This window comes from Syngnathus leptorhynchus, chromosome 7, assembly GCF_054491065.1.
Source record: "Syngnathus leptorhynchus isolate UIUO chromosome 7, UIUO_Slep, whole genome shotgun sequence".
NCBI classification, from domain to species: domain Eukaryota; kingdom Metazoa; phylum Chordata; class Actinopteri; order Syngnathiformes; family Syngnathidae; genus Syngnathus; species Syngnathus leptorhynchus.
Genome location: NC_141201.1, coordinates 12,304,173 through 12,322,735, shown reverse-complemented (window position 1 = coordinate 12,322,735; position 18,563 = coordinate 12,304,173). Strand labels below are relative to the sequence as shown.

General features: G+C 48.4%; 1 long non-coding RNA gene across 8 annotated transcripts; it reads right to left on the bottom strand.

Moving 5' to 3' along the window:
• Positions 1-11,800: 11,800 nt before the first annotated feature.
• Positions 11,801-17,042, bottom strand: LOC147054802 (uncharacterized). 8 transcript variants are annotated; one of them, XR_015066784.1, is made up of 7 exons: positions 15,374-17,042; positions 15,184-15,266; positions 14,953-15,120; positions 14,594-14,696; positions 14,418-14,484; positions 13,672-13,742; positions 11,801-13,596 (listed from the first exon to the last, which is right to left on the bottom strand). It is a non-coding gene; the product is annotated as an uncharacterized LOC147054802 (long non-coding RNA). The 8 variants fall into 8 exon arrangements; XR_015066782.1 differs by having other exon boundaries at positions 15,184-17,042; XR_015066786.1 differs by having other exon boundaries at positions 14,418-14,502; positions 14,953-17,042.
• Positions 17,043-18,563: the final 1,521 nt, after the last annotated feature.

Below are 18,563 nucleotides of genomic sequence, written 5' to 3'. Positions count from 1 at the left end.
ACCGGAGAGAACCGAGCGGGTATGAGCCAGAAGGTAGTTAAGTTGTGCCCGCCGGTTACCATGCAGAGGAAAGTCGTTTGTGCAGCTATAATTCGATCAAGCGCCAAAAGCGCCTTTGCAGGGGACTCCCCACCCCGGAAACAGGAATTTTTATGTCTACAACCGTTTCTGTAGTGGTGGACAAAAGTTGGTCAAAATGATTGCCTAGCATAGGGTCATCACCCCTTTGTGAAGCCACCGGAGCAGACGCAAGCGCGGGGACCCTGACATTGATGGGAGGGGTCCCGGACACGTCTCCACAGAGAACGGAACAATCTACTTGGCCACCCGTAATTTGCACAATAGGTGCTTGCAATGCTGGGGCTACACAGGTAGACTGGGATGCCGCCTGGGAGAAAGGGTTGAACAATGTAGGGTAGCGTGGCGGTCTTGGCACAAACAAGTCATCATACTTATTAGTTTCGGGCTTAGGGGGGAAATGCCCAGACCTCTGAGAGTCCCTTATCGAATCAGTTATCACCTGTCGATTTTGGATGCGCTTCTCTGGTGGGAAATTCTCCAGATGAATTGCCACCGTGGCATCAAATTGAGTCCGCACACTTCCATTCGCCAATGGGAGTGCCTCCAGATGAAACCAATCCCCTTTAGGTCAAATTCTCCTTCCATATTGTGTACGCAATTAGAGGTAGCACTATCAATATCCCTAAACAAACGCACCACTAGCCACGTATGTAGGATATATCCAAACAAGTATCAACAGCCCAACAGGACCGTTCAGGGCCACCGCTTTATTGAGGCCCCACACACGCAAGAACTCAAAACTCTTTCACAAACAAGTGACCATAAACCCTCACCCCACCCACATCAGTGAAGACAATGGACAATAGAAAGGCACAGGTGACACACCGGGGAGCACGCTTCAGCGGTCTTTTCACAAGCAAATTACAACGTTCGCCCCCCCTTTTCCCACTCCAACGTCCGTGGAGACAAAGAAAGATGGAGATGCACAGGTGGGACACCTGGGGAACACCGCCCAGCAGTCTTTTGACAAGCAAATTAAAACGATCACCATATCTGACTCACAATCAAAAATTGCAGGGGGAACACGCCGTGGCCAAACGACCACACAAGCCCATTCAAAAATCGGCAGGAGAAAATGTCGCAGCCAAACTATCACACAAACACATTCAAAAAATTGGCGAGAGAAAATGCTGCAGCCACACGATCACACAAATATATTCAAAAAATTGGCGGGAGAAAATGCTGCAGCCACACGATCACACAAATACATTCAAAAAAATTGGCTGGAGAAATTGCTGCAGCCACACGATCACACAAATGAGGAATCCCGTTTCCCAAAAGATCAACCCAAACGCCGTTCCACAAGGCATAAACCTCGAATTGCCATGAGACCACAAAAACGCACCGCCAAGGAACTCGTTTATCAAGTTTCTCTCAAATCACCCAAACGCCGTTCCACAAGGCGTAAATCTCGAAGAGCCACGAGACCTCAAAAACGCGCCGCCAAGGAATTCGTTTATCAAGTTTCTCTCAAATAATAACACAAACGACGTCTTACATATACCCCAATAAAAGGAGCAACTCCTGCCCACACCCGTCCGCTTTATTCTACCAGAACAAGTTCGTGCGCACAAACCCGTTCAACTCACGGCAAAATACGCTTAGCGCCAGACAGGGCAATGCCACCACGGTGCGGAGGTCCCAGTTCGTGAAGGAAAAAATCCTTTTACCTTGCAATGGCGGGGACCTCCGGACCAGAGCGGCAAGCCTCACCTGAAAGCGGCTGAACTCGCTCAACTGGACAAAACCCACGTCAGGGTCACCATTTGTTGCGTGTTGTGCGGGATGTCCGTTGTTGAGCCGGGAAAGCAAAGGTGTGGAGTTTAGAGTTGGTTCTTTAATTGGCACAATCTTGGGTTGTTTAACGGCAGTCAATACACATGGCACGGCAGCAGATGAAACAACAACTTCTGTCTCCAGGTCAGCTTGTTTTATACTGTCTGGAAAGGCGGGAACTTGTCACATGACCATTTCGTACATGAGGCGGGAACTTGTCACGAGACCATTTCGTACCTGAGGTGGGAACTTGTCACGTGACCATTTTGTACCTGAGTGTGGGGGAGCGTCACCCCCCTGTGTGTGATCATCCAGTTGTGTGTGTTGTATACGTGTCCTGATTGAGCAGTTATGTTTGCATAAAATAATAAAGAATTGTACATATGAGCATTGTTAGGCTACGGATTTTAGCTATTGATCTGACTCCAAATTGCGATCAACACTTAACACAAGTTGCTATGTCCCAATCCACACACTGGCGCACCTAACAATTTTGCGAGTTCGTTCTGTCAAAGAAAAGACCAGTAGATCAATCAGACCAAATTTACCAATTGTTTATTCCTGACAAAGCGAACTAATACAGGCCTGGGTCCCGGGTCCCTCACACTAAAACTCGTGCGTTTTTGTGACCACCAAAAGACGACAAATTCTTCTGGGTTGCCCAGTTTTGAAGAAACACAATATGAATATCAAAACATGCAAAACATTGTGTGATTATTGGTCGATTGCCATCTCCTCCCCGTCGAGGTGTTACTGTGATGGTCGGGCGGTTGGGTTTATCCCCATGAAGCCCAACCACCTGGACGTGAAGTTGTTCTTTGTTCTCGTCTCTCACCGACCTTGAGGCGTTATCGTCCGGTACTCCCTGTCTGGGCCTTTTCCACAACACTTCGAAGAAAACAAGTTCATGCAGTGTGCCTGCACATTCTTCACCCCCCACCAATCCACACAAGCACTCCAATACTTGATATTATATTGATATGATTATAAGTTTAACACAACCTTAAAAAATATGTTTGCAAACTGCTGGAAGCACATTTCCCTTTAGCATCACATTGTACAGAGATTGTCTCCCCTAATAGAACATGTACACATTGCTGTTGCCCCCTCTTCAGGAACGGCCGGGTCCTGCTACCTCCAGCAGAGACTTCCCCCTTATTATATTGTCTGCTGGATTGTTTGGACTGTCGACATATCGCCAAGCCTGGCGTTTGGTTAGTTCTTGGATCTCCGATACGCGGGTTCCAACAAACACCTTATATCGACAGGAATTCGATTGAAACCATTCCAATACTATGGTGGAGTCAGACCACAACACTGTCTGTCGAAGGGGAAGCGTCATCTTCTTGTCGATGAGCGTAGACAGTTGAGCTCCAGACAATGCCGCACAAAGTTCCAGGCGGTGTATGAACTGTTGTCGTTTTGGAGCCACCCTGGACCTAGCCATCACAAAGGAGGTGTGGATGTTGCCTCCAGTCTCGACCGTGAGGTAAGTGACTGCTCCACAGGCTCGCTCAGAGGCATCACAAAAGATGTGGAGGTCGTACTTTGCGTCTGCACTTATGACAGAGTGGCGAGTAACAGTGGGGGATGGATATGCTGTTGAGATGTTTCAGCTCGCTCTCCCAGGTTTCCCAGGCTTCTTAGAGGGCAGGAGAGAGGGCAGGATCATCCCAGCCTCTGTTTAGACCAAAGCTGCTGAATTAGCACTTTGACGCAGGTTGTGAATGGTACCATGAACCTTAGAGGGTCATACTGGCTGGCTAGCACTTGACAGGCAGTTCTCATTGTCAGGGTAGTGTGCTCAATGATTCGATACAGATAGCCGAGAGTGTCAGCAGCACAGTTCCATCTCAGGCCCAGCATGGGCTCAAGTGGGTCTGTCCGGCTCTGACTGAGTCACTGCTCTGTGACTGAAGATCTGGCCTCAGTTCAAAGATGGGCTATCACTGTTGGTTGATTACTGGCCCACTGCCTGAGGTTGAAGCCTCCTTCTGCTAGCAAGGTGTGCAGCTGGTTGACTCTCTGCTTGGCCGTGGACGTGGAGGGAAAGCTTTCTAAGCAGTTGTCAATGTAGCGACTGCAGGACCTCAGGGTGATCCTCTTGATGTTGACAAGCATGTTGCTGTAAGGCGAAAATCGCACAGCAGGTGCTGCCCTTCGGCACAACCAGCAGCCCCTGCTTCATAAACATCTGGTGGCTCCTCACAGCGCATGTCCCTCCAGATGACCCGAAGGAGCGGTCTGTCCTCGGGCGGCAGGCGGATTTGGTGAAACATTGCATGAATATCACTGCTCACTGCAATCTGATGCAGCCTGAAACGGATGAGAACTCCCACCAGCGATGGACCTAACTTCGGCACAGGTAAGAGTTGGTCGTTCAGGGAGAGATTTTGGTGTATGAATGAGCAGTTGAAGACCAGGCGTGGTTTGTTGTTATGACACACGAGATGATGGGGAAGATATCACGCTTCTGCAGACTATTTCACCTCTTTCTGTTGAAGCTTCATAACGTACCCAGCGTTAATCAGCTTGTTGATCTCAGCAAAGTAGATGGCTGCTTTCCCTGGCTCTCTCTCTTCAACCGCTTCTATGTAGTTCTAAGATGACCAAATGTGTGGAACTGTTGAGCTTGGGCGCTTCTGGTTTCATCAGAAAAGGGGTTGCATAACTCCCTCAACTGTCAGTCGCTGTGTCTTTGCCTCCAAGAGGTTTATGACAACCTGATCCTGACGAGAGCCGATGACCATCTTCTTATTACGGAAAGGTAAAACGTCAAGTTGCCATAGTCTCTCAACATTCCGGTACAGGAGATCATCTGAGCTGGCAACTGATGAAAAAAGACACTTAGTCACTGATGATTGCTCTGACACGTACCTCTCTGCCCCTTGTAGGGCCCATCCGAGGGCAGTGTGGATGGCGATGGGTCCGCCGTTGGATCCTCTGCTGATTGGCTCTGTGGCTGTGATGAGGTGTACGTGGTCTGAGCCGAGTAACACCAGTGGCCGTACACTGCTGGACTCAAGTGGTATTCCCCGCACGTGGGGATGACGTTTCTGAAGCAGTTGTACAGGATAGGTCTGCTCCACGAGATCTAGACCTGCTGCCGTGAATGCTCCATGCACTTTGAACCGCTTCCGTGGGTTACATCATGGGGAGATCTCAAAGTTTACCCCTCGGAGGTACGATACATCTGACCTTACAGTGCGCAGGGCAAGGGTCTCAGAATCACTATCCAAACCAAGCTGCTGGACGGCTATTGGCAGGATCATAATTTGCCGGGCTCCATCATCCAATTTGGTGAAGGTTTCTACTGACATTGAGTTGTTGCGCAGCAGAACGGGATTTACCTTCAGGAGCACTTTGCCGGAGGCTATGCTGGGTGTCAAGTAGACTCTTGATGCTCCTGACAGTTGGTCGGTGGAGTAGCACTGAGCCATGCTGTGGAGCACTTGTCACTGTCTCCACAGTCACTGCAAGACTTCTTGAGGTTGCAAGTTTCAGGTGCATGGGCAAGTGCACACTTCCAGCAGCATTTTCCCTCTGTGATCCATCTGTCCAGCTCTGCTGCTGATTCCGCTTGAATGCTGGGGGAGTGGCTGATGTAATGTTCTTTGCTATCAGAGAAGAGGCACTGCATGTTGAATTGTTTCTTGACGCCAGCCGACGTGGGTTTCTTTGTAGTGGTTGGTTGGTTGGGCTGTGCACCGTGATACACTGCTATGCTCTGACCTTTGCCTTTGAATGGGACTTTTCTCTCTTCCAGCAGGTTTCTCAAGTTGATAGCGTTGTACTAGTCTGCTGGACAGGCTTTGTTTCTGAGCTTTACCTTGAAGCCAACCATTCAAGTCTTGTAGGTTGTACGGATTGAGGCTTGTGGTGTTGAGCTTCCCTTGCAGCTGGAGATACTCAATAAATCCATCTCTATAATATTTAGGCAGTTTACTGAGTAGGCAGTCAACGTGAGAACAGCAGTTGAGTTCCCAGACTTTACATCTGGTGAGGTGAGGATAGCTGCGATTTCACTCTGGGCTAGCTGATGTGGCTGTCTGTACTGGAGCTGTAGTGTCTGCAGGGTTGCTGAGTATGGGAATGGATCATGTCTGCAGGACTGTGCAATCATCTGTGCTTCTTGGAGCTTGAGATGTTTGAGTAGCACATGGTATTTGTACTTCTCAGTAAGTTCTGGATAGGACTCAAGCAAGTTATCTAAGGCTAGCTTCAGGTTGGCAAACTCCCTTTCACTGTCTGTAATGAAATCTGGGATTTGGGGTTTAGTAACACCATATGCCAAGCGTGGTTGTAGGCTAAAGTTGTGATGAGCTGTAGCCTGGCTAGCAGGGAACTGTGACTGAGCAGCGAGGGGCGTGTTTGCCACAGCTGGGGGGAATGACAGGGAGTGAAGTGGCGCTACAGGTCTTGGCATAGGTGCATATTAAGGCAAACTGTAGACTGCGGGAGACTGAGGTGGAGGATAGTTCGACCCTGCCTGTGGTCTGTGATATGCAGCTGTGGGCTGGTAGGCCAGGGCTGCGGTTGTCAACAGTGGCTGGGCTTGAGGGGAGTGACTGGTGGCAACTTCCTCACCAGTATTTAGTCCTGTTAACTGGGGTTGCAGGGAGACTGGCTTTATTAGCTGTTGTGGTGCTGGAGTTTGAGTCTACTGGATGAGATGATGGGATAAGAGTGGAATGAGTGCTCTGAAAGAGCTGGTTGTACTGGTGTGAATGCAGATCTTGCTCGTGGTTCGGTGGTGTAGCCTCTTAGCTCAGCCTCGCCCTCTACTGCAGCAAACACATTTGCTGGAGTGCATTTCTCCGTGTGAAACTCTTTATTGTTCACCTGCTTTACTCCTGTTGGGTAATGGCTTGCAGAGTGTATGTATGATGGGGAGTGTAGAGGTGAGTTCAAATTGAAAATTCTCATCCTCCTCTTCTCTTAGAAATGACTTAATATTCTCCATCAACTCATGTCGACGACGTTGTCGATGTTCATATTGACGGAGTTTGTTGGTGACCTGAGCTATTTCGGCCTTTTCTTCCCTCACTCTGTTATATGGATTCCATTAACTGCTTGAGTGATGTGGTGCTCAGAGGGTCACCTGAATGGGGGCCTTGTGGGGCCCTGTCCATATCACCCCGGAAGCTTGCATCCGCTTGTCTACTGTCAGCTGCGTGAGGATGGGAGGCAAGGATGTAGTCCTCCAGGTGCTTGGGTGTGCGGCGGGCCCTCGCATGTCGCTTTCGTGCATCAATGTGTGTGGGAGGTGTATCTTTTCCTGATGACATTGTCTGTAGCAGTCAATTACCCGGCTCAAGGGACCATTTGTTGAGGATAGCGACCTCTAATGCTAGACTTTAAGGTGATTGACCACTACAGGGGTTCAGTCAGAAACCACGTTGAACATCAGGGAAGATTTTCTTGGTTCATACAGTGGAGTTGAATATGTATTTAGGCACGCAAACAAGCCATCCAGTTAGCAAGTAAGCAGCCAGCAGCAAGCAGTCTGCCCTGAGACTGGAAGGTTGTGGGTTCAAACCCCAGCCGGGTCATACCAAAGACTAAAAAATTGGACTCTTTGCCTCCTGTTTGGCACTCAGCAATAAGGGTTGGAATTGGGGGGCTAGACCACCAAATGACTCCCTAGCGCGGCACCGCTGCTGCTCACTGCTCCTCACTGCTCCTCACTGCTCCCCTCTCCCCAAGGGGATGGATCAAAATCAAACGGGGATGGGTTAAATGCAGAGGACAAATTTCACCACACCCAGATGTGTGTGTGACGATCATTGGGACTTTGACTTGACTTTTTAACGTTGTCGGCCCCCTCAGCGAGGTCCTCCGCGACAAGGGGAGGGTCGCACAGCCACAACAGAAGCAGCATCGGGTCCCTCTACTCGGGTGTAGAAGTATTTGGACACAGAATGGTGAGCCAGGCCAACAGCCACACACTGGCTACACCGCCAGTGGGACGTGAAGCATCGTGATCTGTCCAGGTGGCGCCAAGGCATGTGAACCAGAGGCCAGATGGTGCGACAGGATATCACTCTGTCTCAAAACGAGGACAACCCATGGTTTCAGTGGGCCATGGGACGTCTCGAGTTGCGTTGCTGAAGTCATCATGTCAGAGTAGCCACCCCATCTAAGGCGCTCCACTCAGCCTGCTCTCCTTGCTTGACATCAGGGGCAAGCCATTTAAAGATGGCGGGGATGTAGGAAAGCCACAGCTCCCCACAACCACCCTTCCGACCGTTCAGGCGAATTTTCGACATATTCAATCTACTAAGAACATAGAACGGTCAATCTCTCCGCATGGCATTACACTTTGACACTCTCTGACTAATGCCTTCCTAGACAGGCTTTTTGGAGCCCTGTTAAAGAGACTTTTATGATTTAAAAAGGAGGAAGTTGGGGCCGGGGATGCAAATTCCTCTGGTACTTCACTTTTTGTTTTTTACTTTCTTCTCTCAATAACTGCTGCATTTGGTCTTGGGTAACGGGACACACTTGGCATTGCTGTACCATTGTGCTTGACCCTCCCCCTCCTAGAAGATAAATGTCCTCGAACAAATTTATCCTCTACTTGCATTTGCAAATCAAATATAATGTTAGATTAGCAAAGTTGGCAGGTGCGTAAAAACTACTAAATTTACCTCTCTAAATTCGCACCATTCTACATCACCGTTGCTGGGGAGTTACCCCATCAACTCAACATAGCTGGGACAGTAAGCATACTCACTCACTAGTTCCCTATTTGTCTTGTAAAACATCTGAAGACCCGGGGCCGCAGAGGCTCCGGGAGTCGTCAAAACGTCAGTCCATGTGTCTTGCCTCCGAAGCACTGACGTCGTCTTCCTCCTGGATGCCTGGGTCTTTACTTTAGACTACTTCCACTTGACAACGATGCTCACAGATGCTCACACAGTGTTTCGTCGTCCCTGTTCCAATAAAAAGAGACACATCGACTAGGGACACAGCCCCATGTGGCTCTTCTCAGCAGGTCCAGGGCCCGACCGGACAGTTTTCTGTACGGTGTTCTTCGTATGATAACCGCACCTTTGCATGCGGCTAAACACACCAAGGTAGGGACAGCTAAGTTGTCAGCTGTGATCTGGTTCTTTCGGTTACTTAGCTCGAATCGGGTCAGCTGGCAATGGTTTCAACTGCTCACCCTCTGGATTATTTTCTTCTAGCGTCTTGATCACGCTCACGATTACTGTTGGCGTCGGCTCTTCTAACAGCTTCCAGCCCTTAATGTCTTGACAAAGAGTCCATAAGCACACTTCTTGCGCCATCGACTCGCATGGGTCCAGCAACATACTGGCCCCCATGGCACACTGCTTGAAAGTCAATCCGTCGGTTCGCTGTCCTCTGAGACCTGTGCTGTACTTGTTACACAATTCACGCAAGGTGGCACGAATTGCATTTTCGGAAATCCAGAGCTCCAGCTTCTCCAATTACTCCCGTGTAGGCAAGGGGCCCGTGGCCTAGCGCTAACTTTACGGTCGACACCACTTGCTTCACGGACACATCCAGGACCACTGTCCGCGAGGGGTCTTGTCCCATTTCTCAACTCCTACAACTATAATTCTCCTTTCTCTGACGTATTGATGAACCTTTATTGTTAACCAGCGGGCCCCCTCCTAGGGCCCATCCGGTCTTCCTTTCACACCCCCGTAGCCATGTTCTTCCCAAAAGGCCAGAACGTCTTTGAGGGCTTCCTCTCTGTAACGGCTGTCGGTTATGACTCTCACGCCTCCTGCATGTCTGTTCACAACCTCCAACAGTCTTTCCAGCACTTTAGGAGGGACTTATCCTGCCTGTGCGTCGTCTGTAGTTCTTCCTTGATGTTGGTAACTCCTCTTAGAGATGAAGCCCCAATGGGCTTTCAGGTCTCCATCCTTTTTTGATACGTCTCTTTTCGCAGTGTCTGCTTCTGCGGGCCTGTCCGCAACTCGTTTCCTTTTGACATCTCATCAGTCTTTTGTGTGTGTGTGTGTGTGTGTGTGTGTGTGTGTGTGTGTGTGTGTGTGTGCGCGTGCACTGGACACATACATATAGTTTCTTTTCGTGGCAATTGGACTGCCTCCACAACTTTTTATTGCTGGCAAATCTTCAGTCACTTTCCAGTAATCTCCTGATTGTTTACAGCAAAAATGTTAGAAATTTTGAAAAGAAAAAAAAAACTTCAAAAATGTTTAAGTCAGCTGGACTCAGATGTATCACTCAAGGATGTCGACAGTTCCCTTTTTCAAGACAGCCGTTTCCTGTTTTTCCTCTCTCAAAGATTCTGATAACCCACTCACTTCCGCAAAAGAAAAAAGGATCAACAAAACAACTGGCAATATTCATCAAAATTCTTGTTGTCTCAACTTTATATTACTTAATCTCTCTTATTTTCCTGTGCAAATACTTGTATAGTCTTGACACAGCCAATCAACTAGTTCTCCTGACTTTAGGATTGAAATGTCTTTATTTCATAATTTTGCTTCATCCAATGTCAGACAGAATGCTCTCTGTCTTTAAAAAAAAAAAAAAAATCTATTAGGGCTAGACCCTAAACCAGTGGGGACCAGTTTCTGTCGACAACTAATCCCCCTCATTTTTTTTTCCATTTTGCAGTATAAACCAGACAGGCTACAGTCTAGCAAAATCTTTAGCACACCATTATAGCAAATTTAGTCTTACAACACATAACACCGACAGAAAACATACACACACACACGCACACAGGCAATGCAGCGCAAATGTCGTCTTCTCCCCGCTTCAAACACTCTGTGGGAAACACAGACTGTCCCTTTAATATTCTCCTTGAGCACACTGAGCCCCCACCGGCCAAACGCCCTGCTCTGCTCTTCCTTCTTATCCTTTTTCTTTGTTCTTCATTCTCTATTTTTCCTTCCTCAAAAACCGCACACACAATATAGCGAGGCGCCGGTCCAACGCTAGCTCTACTGTTTATTTAAAAAACTCTGGAGGCCAGCTTCACAAGCCGTCTCCAAAAAGTATTACACAAACTGGTCATCTGAATGGCAGAACGCTTAGTTGTAGGTCGAAGGTGTTCATTTCCAAAGCTTCAACCTACAATTTACTGTACTTCGGGGCTGGGATGGGAGCTTCATAGTTACTCGACGGCGCATTTTGGGTTGACTCTACTCACACAAGAACACCAACCTGAGGACCCACGCCTCGCTATTTGATGCTCTCAACGACGGGATGCACTTCTTGCATTGCAATGTATCACTACGCAAGATACGTGCCCAATTACCAACCCCTCTAGAAAAAGTAATCTCCCTAGCGTCTTCACTTGAAAGCTGCGATGCGAGGGGCTTAGTGTCTTTATGCCAACTCAAGGCCGTTCTGACATGATATCAATCAGTGAGTGGAATTCTAACAGCTTTTGGAAAGAAATAAAAACTGAAAAAACTTCACACAGGTTCTTTTGGAGTCACGAGTGAAATCTGATATCAAACTTAAATTGCAACTCCCCAAACCACGTTGGGCGCCATATCCCATATCTGCACTTATCGACCGTATGTGACCCAACCCTCCATTTAAAGGGTTAAACTCCCCTTCGACCCCGCTGCTGTAACGCAGCCTTCATAGGGAGACGAGAGTTTCCAGGTCGGGGCGGGGAAAGATTCGTCCGAGTCTAACCGCGGGAAGGAGAAGACGCGAAAGGAGTCGCTCATTCCACACTTGGACAGCGGAGGAGCAACATCGTCATTATTAATCAATTCAAGTGTGCTAGACCTGAAGAAGGCCGATTTGGCCGAAACGTCGGTGCACACTTTTATTCATTTTTTCTTGGCCAAATAAAACCATTTAACGATTTTTTTCAATAAAAATTTTTTTTTTCAACTTTATTCAAAACTCCTTCATTTTAGAAATTTCATTTGAACAAATTGAATAAACAAACGTTTTTACAAATCCTTTTATTGTTGTCATTATTTATCACCCCGGCATGCCACACGTGCGTGAGGACGAATGGACGCTTGTCCGCCGTGGGAAACAGCGCCAGCCGGCGAGCCGTGGGCGAGGGACGGGGGCGGGCCGTGGGGGGATGGACCGTGCGCTGTCCTTCTCTCCCCGGGGAGAACGTCGGTTCCCCATTCCGGGTGGGAGGAGGGCTCCATACTCCAATCCTAACCCGCCAGTGCCTCCTCCTAGACCCCAAGAGCCGCACCTATGCTGAGGTGGTTCGACGTGGCCAAAAGAGGCCGGCCAGGACAGATGAGCCTCGCCGGGCCGGGCCTCCTGGTACCGGGCGACAGTCGTCGAGTACTAATTTTGGTTACCTGATACGCCAATTGCATAAGGTTATAAAGTTGTTCCACCATCTACACAACCTGGAGGGGAACCAACAACCTCGCATGATAGCCAGAATGGTGTCTATCCTGTCGTCCATGATCAAACCGGCGTGTCCATCTGAGGATACGACCTGGTTCATAAATGGCAATGCAAGAAACTGGGGTCACACTACCATCAAGTCAAGTTTATTTCTATAGCCCTAAATCACAAGCAGTCTCAAAGGGCTTCACATAGACAATCAATTGACAATAATTCTCAAAGCATCCCCTGATCTTAGGCTCCCAAAAGGGCAAGGAAAAACTCAAAAACCCCTACCAGGGGAAAAATGAGAAACCTTGAGAAGGGACCACAGATGGAAGGATCCCCCTTTCAGGATCATCAGGATGCAATGGATGCAAAGAGGGCACATAAAATACATAATATGGAAATAAAAAAGTGGATGTCCAGGCCAAAGCCAAGAGCTGTCGGAGGTGCCTTCGATTGTCCTGGCAGTGTCCTCCAGGAGGGTATTCCGCTGCAGTTCCCTCATGCTGAATTGGTCCACGAGAATCTAGATAGTAACCCCATCATCACGTCAAAACAGCACTACCAGGATCGTCTAAAGGAGAACCTCACAAAATTGAGGGACCTGGACACTTCAGAATGGGAGGCGGCGTTTGAAGTAGCGGTCAGATGGGCTAGGCGCAATTTGCCACATATCAACCAAAAGGTTGTGGACCAGGCGGCAGCTGAGGTGGCTGAACGCTTGAGGATGGTAAGGCCGGTCCCAAATCAACTTACGCTGCGGACGTCCCAGGCTTCTCCTCCTGGTGCGGCGCGCCCGAGAACAGGGCCACCACCCGCTTCTCAAGCCCGACCAGAATCCGCTCCGGTGATCCTCTCCGGGGGACCCCAGGAGATGGGAGGGCTGGAGACTTCGAGGAATACCCTCTACCTCAACGAGACTTCCGCCTGCAACAGAGAACCGTGAGGGGCAAGGCCCCGAGAGCCGGGGTGGACCAACCACGGGAAGATCCTGTTGTGTTAAAGCCAATCCAATGGGTTCCACCGGGGGTTCCTGGAACCTCGGGAATCACCCAGGTGCGACCACGTGTAGACTCCCCGCTTGATACTTACCTGGAACGGCCAATAGAGGGGACGCCACCAGGGATCCCTGGGACGCCAGGGATCACCCAGGGACGACCACACGAGGGCTCCCCGGTTGATACTTACCTGGAACACGGGTCGCCAGCTGGGAATGAGCGGTCACTTACCCTGGAGGTCAGCCAAACGGGAACTACGGGCCCGACGGGTGATGGCGGGGCTGACCTAGTTGAGGATGAAGGGGAAATTGATGAGGCCCTAGGTGAATCGATGGTGGAGATGGCCGAGACTCCCACACACAACACAGTCACTCGACACCCTGGGGGGGGAAAGAAGAGTAGATGGCACCTGCGGGTGGAGAAAGAAGTGGTGATAATTGGGGATTCTAACTTGAGCCGAATGCCGGATGAGTTGGATGACCACCTGCAGGTAGACAGTTATCCAGGGGGCCTCTTTAGGAATGCGGTTAGACTCTTCCAGAGGGCCGAGGTGGCCTGCGACACGAGAGTGGAGCAGGTGATTGTAGCATTTGGCATATGTGAGAAACTGAACAAGCCTAAGGAGACCGCGATCAGGGGATTGCAGATGGCGGTCAAGGCTGCAAAAGATCGATTCCATGGGGCGAGAGTGTGGGTGCCAATCATAAACTATTCATTCCTACTTACAAATTTTGAAAAGAACAACCTCTCGGTCATTAATGAACATATTGAGAGGAATTTGGAATTTATTCCACCGCTCCCGGAAGACCAATTCCAGGTGGTTGAACATGACATAGTTCATTGGACGCAACAGACTGGGAGGGCCATGCTAGACCACTGGGTGACATTTTTAAACTCCCAAGCCCTTGGAACCGGAATGTCGGGGGGGCACGTGACCCAAATGGTGAACACATCGACCCAAAAGTAAGGTCTGATGTTGTTGTGCTGGCCAAGAACTGCAAACTATCGGGACCGCAACGATCAGTGCTCAGTAAGGGCTTGTCTTTTGTCCCATCGGTTGGAAGTAGCGCTAATCAAACAATGCAATTCCAACACGACGTGCAAAATTACCATCGCAAAGTCAAGATTATGTCATATTTTGGTGGGTGTGGCAATAATAATATAATGCCGTTCGTAGGACCATCTACCTGGGTTCCTCCAACGTGTGAACTGCCGTTGGAAGTGACGCACCTGATTGATCTTGACACCAAGGCCCTCAGACAGCACCATGTGGGATCCGGTGGGTCTGGTAACTTATCTAAGGAAGAGAGAGAGGCTTTGAGGGAATTGAGGGACAACAAACAAATAGTCATCAAACCGGCAGACAAGGGCTCGGCTATCGTGGTACAGGATAGAGAGCAGTATACCAAGGAAGCCTTGCGACAGCTGCGTGACACAAGGTACTACACCGCACTGGACGAGACGATCTTTTGGGAAACGAGACCGATGATGTCCGCTATCATGGACCTGCTGAGAAAAAACAAATACATTACGTCCAGACAGCATGAGTACCTTATCGGGTCTCCGGAACCCAGACCGCGGCGGTTTTATATTCTCCCCAAAATCCACAAAAAAGTGGAAACCTGGCCGGTTCCGTATGAGATACCACCCGGCAGACCCATTGTTTCCGACTGCGGTAGCGAAACGTGTGCGTCAGCCGAGTATTTGGAGTACTATCTAACCCCGTTATCTACGAAGCACCCCTTCATATGTCAAGGACACTTACCATTTCATCCAAATTGTGAAGGACGTGCGATTAGACCTGGACCAGTCCTTCTTCTTCTTCACGATGGACGTCGACAACCTGTACACCAACATCCCGATATCGGCGGGTATGGAGTGCATCAGGGAAGTCTTCGAGAGGTTCCCGGATCCAAAAAGACCGGACCGGTACCTGCTGCAACTCCTGGAGATTAACTTGACAAGAAATGACTTTGTGTTTGACGATCGGTTCTACCTTCAAATAAAGGGGACGGCCATGGGAAAGAAATTTGCTCCAGCATACGCCAACATTTTTATGGCGCATTGGGAACGTGAGGCCTTGGCAAAATGTGGAAAGAAACCACTTAGATACGTCAGATACTTGGATGACATTTGGGGCATATGGGTCGGTTCGGAAACGGAATTTCAAGAGTTCTTCCACCTACTCAATTCCCACGATCCGTCCATCACCCTCAAGTCGGAAATTGGGCGTGACTCCATCAACTTTCTTGACACCACGGTGTTCAGGGGCCCCAACTTCCACAAGTCAAGTGGAGTTTATTTATATAGCCCTAAATCCCAAACCGTCTCAAAGGGCTTCACATAGACAAACAAATTGACAATTATTCTCAAAGCATCCCCTGATCTTAAGCTCCCAAAAGGGCAAGGAAAAACAAAAACAAAAAACTAGGCGAAAAATGAGAAACCTTGAGAAGGTACCACAGATGGTAGGATCCCCCTTTCAGGATCACCAGGCTGCAATGGATGCAGAGAGGGCACATAAAATACATAATGTAAAAAAATAGTAAAAACGTGGATGTCCAAGTCAAAGCAAAGAGCTGCCGGAGGTGCCCTCGATTGTCCTGGCAGTGTCTTCGAGGAGGGTAATCCGCTGCAGTTCCCTCATCTTGATTGGTCCACGAGAATCCAGACAGTCGCTGTCAGCTTGGGTGTCGCCTAACCACCTCCCCAGCCGGGGAGGGGTGGGGGTGGAGGGGGGAATCGGGGGAGAGAGCAAACTCCACACAAACTCCAGCCGAATCGGCCACTACAGGTTAATTAAAAGCCATATCATAGAAATGTGTCTTTCAACATGTCTTAAATGTTCCTACTGAGGTAGCAGTTCTAATATCCATTGGTAGGTCATTCCAAAGCTCTGGAGCCCAAATAGAAAATGCTCTAGACCCTGCAGACATTTTCTTTGCCCTCGGGGTAACTAAAAGACTAGCGTTTTGCGAATGAAGGTTACGAGACAGAAGGTAAGGAACAACTAGGTTGACGAGATAGAGACCACAGATGCGAGGATCCTCCTACCAGGATGACCAGGCTGCAATGGATGCAGAGAGGGCACATAGAACACAATGTAAAACAATCCAAAGAAAAAGTGGATGTCCATATTCAAAGTGCAGGAAGGTCCCTGTAATTGTCCTGGCAGTGTCTTCAAGGGTGGTAGTCCATCCCTCATCCCGATTGGTCGACAAGAAATCACCCATCCCACAGTTCTTTTAGGTGAGTGGATGGATGGATGGACAGACGGATGGATGCCGTGACCCTGTCAATTTGTTTTTGTCTGGACTCCCAATTGTATGAAGTACTTATGCTTGTGCTGCTTTAATAAAGTTTTTTCCTGTAATTATTAGTCTAGTTTTCTAAAATATGTGTATTTGTACCTACCGTATTTTTCAGACTATAAGTCGTGTTTTTTTCATAGTTTGGGTGGGGGGGGGGGGGCACTTATACTGAGGAGCGACTTATATGTGAATTTTATCACAAGTTTTCAAAAAAATAAATAAATAAATGAAACCGCGATAGACGAACCTCGATGTAGCAAGGGGTTACTGTAATTTGAATTTCAAGTGATGTCAGCGGCGCGGCGGTTGTTTACATAAAGGACAAAGATTCGATCACGGGATGACGAAGGGCCCCACGTACTACTGGCATCATTAGCGGCTTTGTTTGCAAATGACACGTAGGACGAAGAGTTCGAAGGATTTAATGATTTGGAGGGACACAGAAGGTTTTGAAAAACTATTATGGCTTTTACACATGCCTGGTCCTACTCTACGGAGCTCTTTTTCACCTCCGTGGATGGAAGTTGGGGGCCGGCCGGGTGGCTTCCGGGGACGGTGGATGGGGCTCGGACATGGCATTTACGAACGCCCGGTCCTATTCTATGGAGCTTGGGTGATTGGGGCCGTGTGGCGGTGAACTATTTATGTTATAGTGATTGATATATTTTATTTCGTGTAGCAACTTGTATATGTTTTTATCGTTACAGTTCAGTAGTTGTTAGCTCATTGAACTCTTGATTTGTTAAATAAAGAGCCGTTTACCAAACCCACGTCTTTCCTTGTACTTTGTTCACGCTACAATATAGTTATATACTAGATCTGTGGAATAACGATGAGGTTGACGTCAGGGCGCACGCGCGGCGTTGTTGACAAAGGACGAGGAATTTGATCGATGGATTTAATGGTTTGGAGAGACACAGATGGTTTGATATTATTGCTTCTATAATTGTTATTTGATATATAATTTATATATCGTGATATGGGGCCTGTGGAATATTTTGAAGTGCAAGCGCCGTCAGCGGCGGGCACCCGGCCGGCATTGTTGACATAAAGGATGATCGATGGAGTTAATGATTTGGAGTGACACAGATGGTTTGATAATATTATTGCTTATATAATTGTTATTTGATATATAATTTATATACCGTTATATGGGCCTGTGGAATATTTTGAAGTGCAAGCGCCGTCCGCGGCGCGCACTCGGCCGGCATTGTTGACAAAGGACGATCGATGGATTTAATAAATTGGAGTGACACAGATGGTTTTATAAACGTGTTATTTATGTAATAGTTATTTGAATAACTCTGAATGTTACGTCAGGCCCGTTCTCAGCTCTTAGTTTGTGTTTATGTCACGTTAGCATACCTATCGTTTAGCCTGTTGTTGCTCTTTCATGTCTGTTCTTGGTGTTGGATTTTGTCGAATAAATTTGCCCCAAAATGCGACTTATACTCTGGAGCGACTTATATATGGTTTTTTTCACGTTATTGTGCATTTTATGGCTAATGCGACCTATATTCCGGAGCAACTTTTAGTCCGAAAAATACGGTATGTGTATCTTTACACGAGGTGAAACTTTGCGATTGGCTGCACAAAGCACGTGTGTGTGTGTGTGTGTGTGTGTGTGTGTGTGTGTGTGTGTGTGTGTGTGTGTGTGTGTGTGTGTGTGCATGTGAACATGCATGTGCACTTTGTACCTGTAATAGGAACATGAAATTTGCATTGCATGTACTAAAAACCACCTGGAGCTGAACCCGCTCAAGACCGTGGAGATGACAGTGGATTTAAGGCGAGACCCTTCACCACTTTCACCCCTCACTATCCGCAGTAATACTATACTCTCCTCAGACACCTTCAAGTTCCTGGGTATCACAATCTCACGGGACCTGAAATGGACCGGCCACATAGACTCTGTCCGGAAGAAGGCTGTACTTCCTGAGACTGCTCAAGAAGTTCAACCTGCCGCGGAAGCTGCTAAAGACCTTCTACACCACCATCATCCAGTCACCACCATCACTGTCTGGTTTGGATCGGCCTCCAAACAAGACAAGCACAGACTGCAACG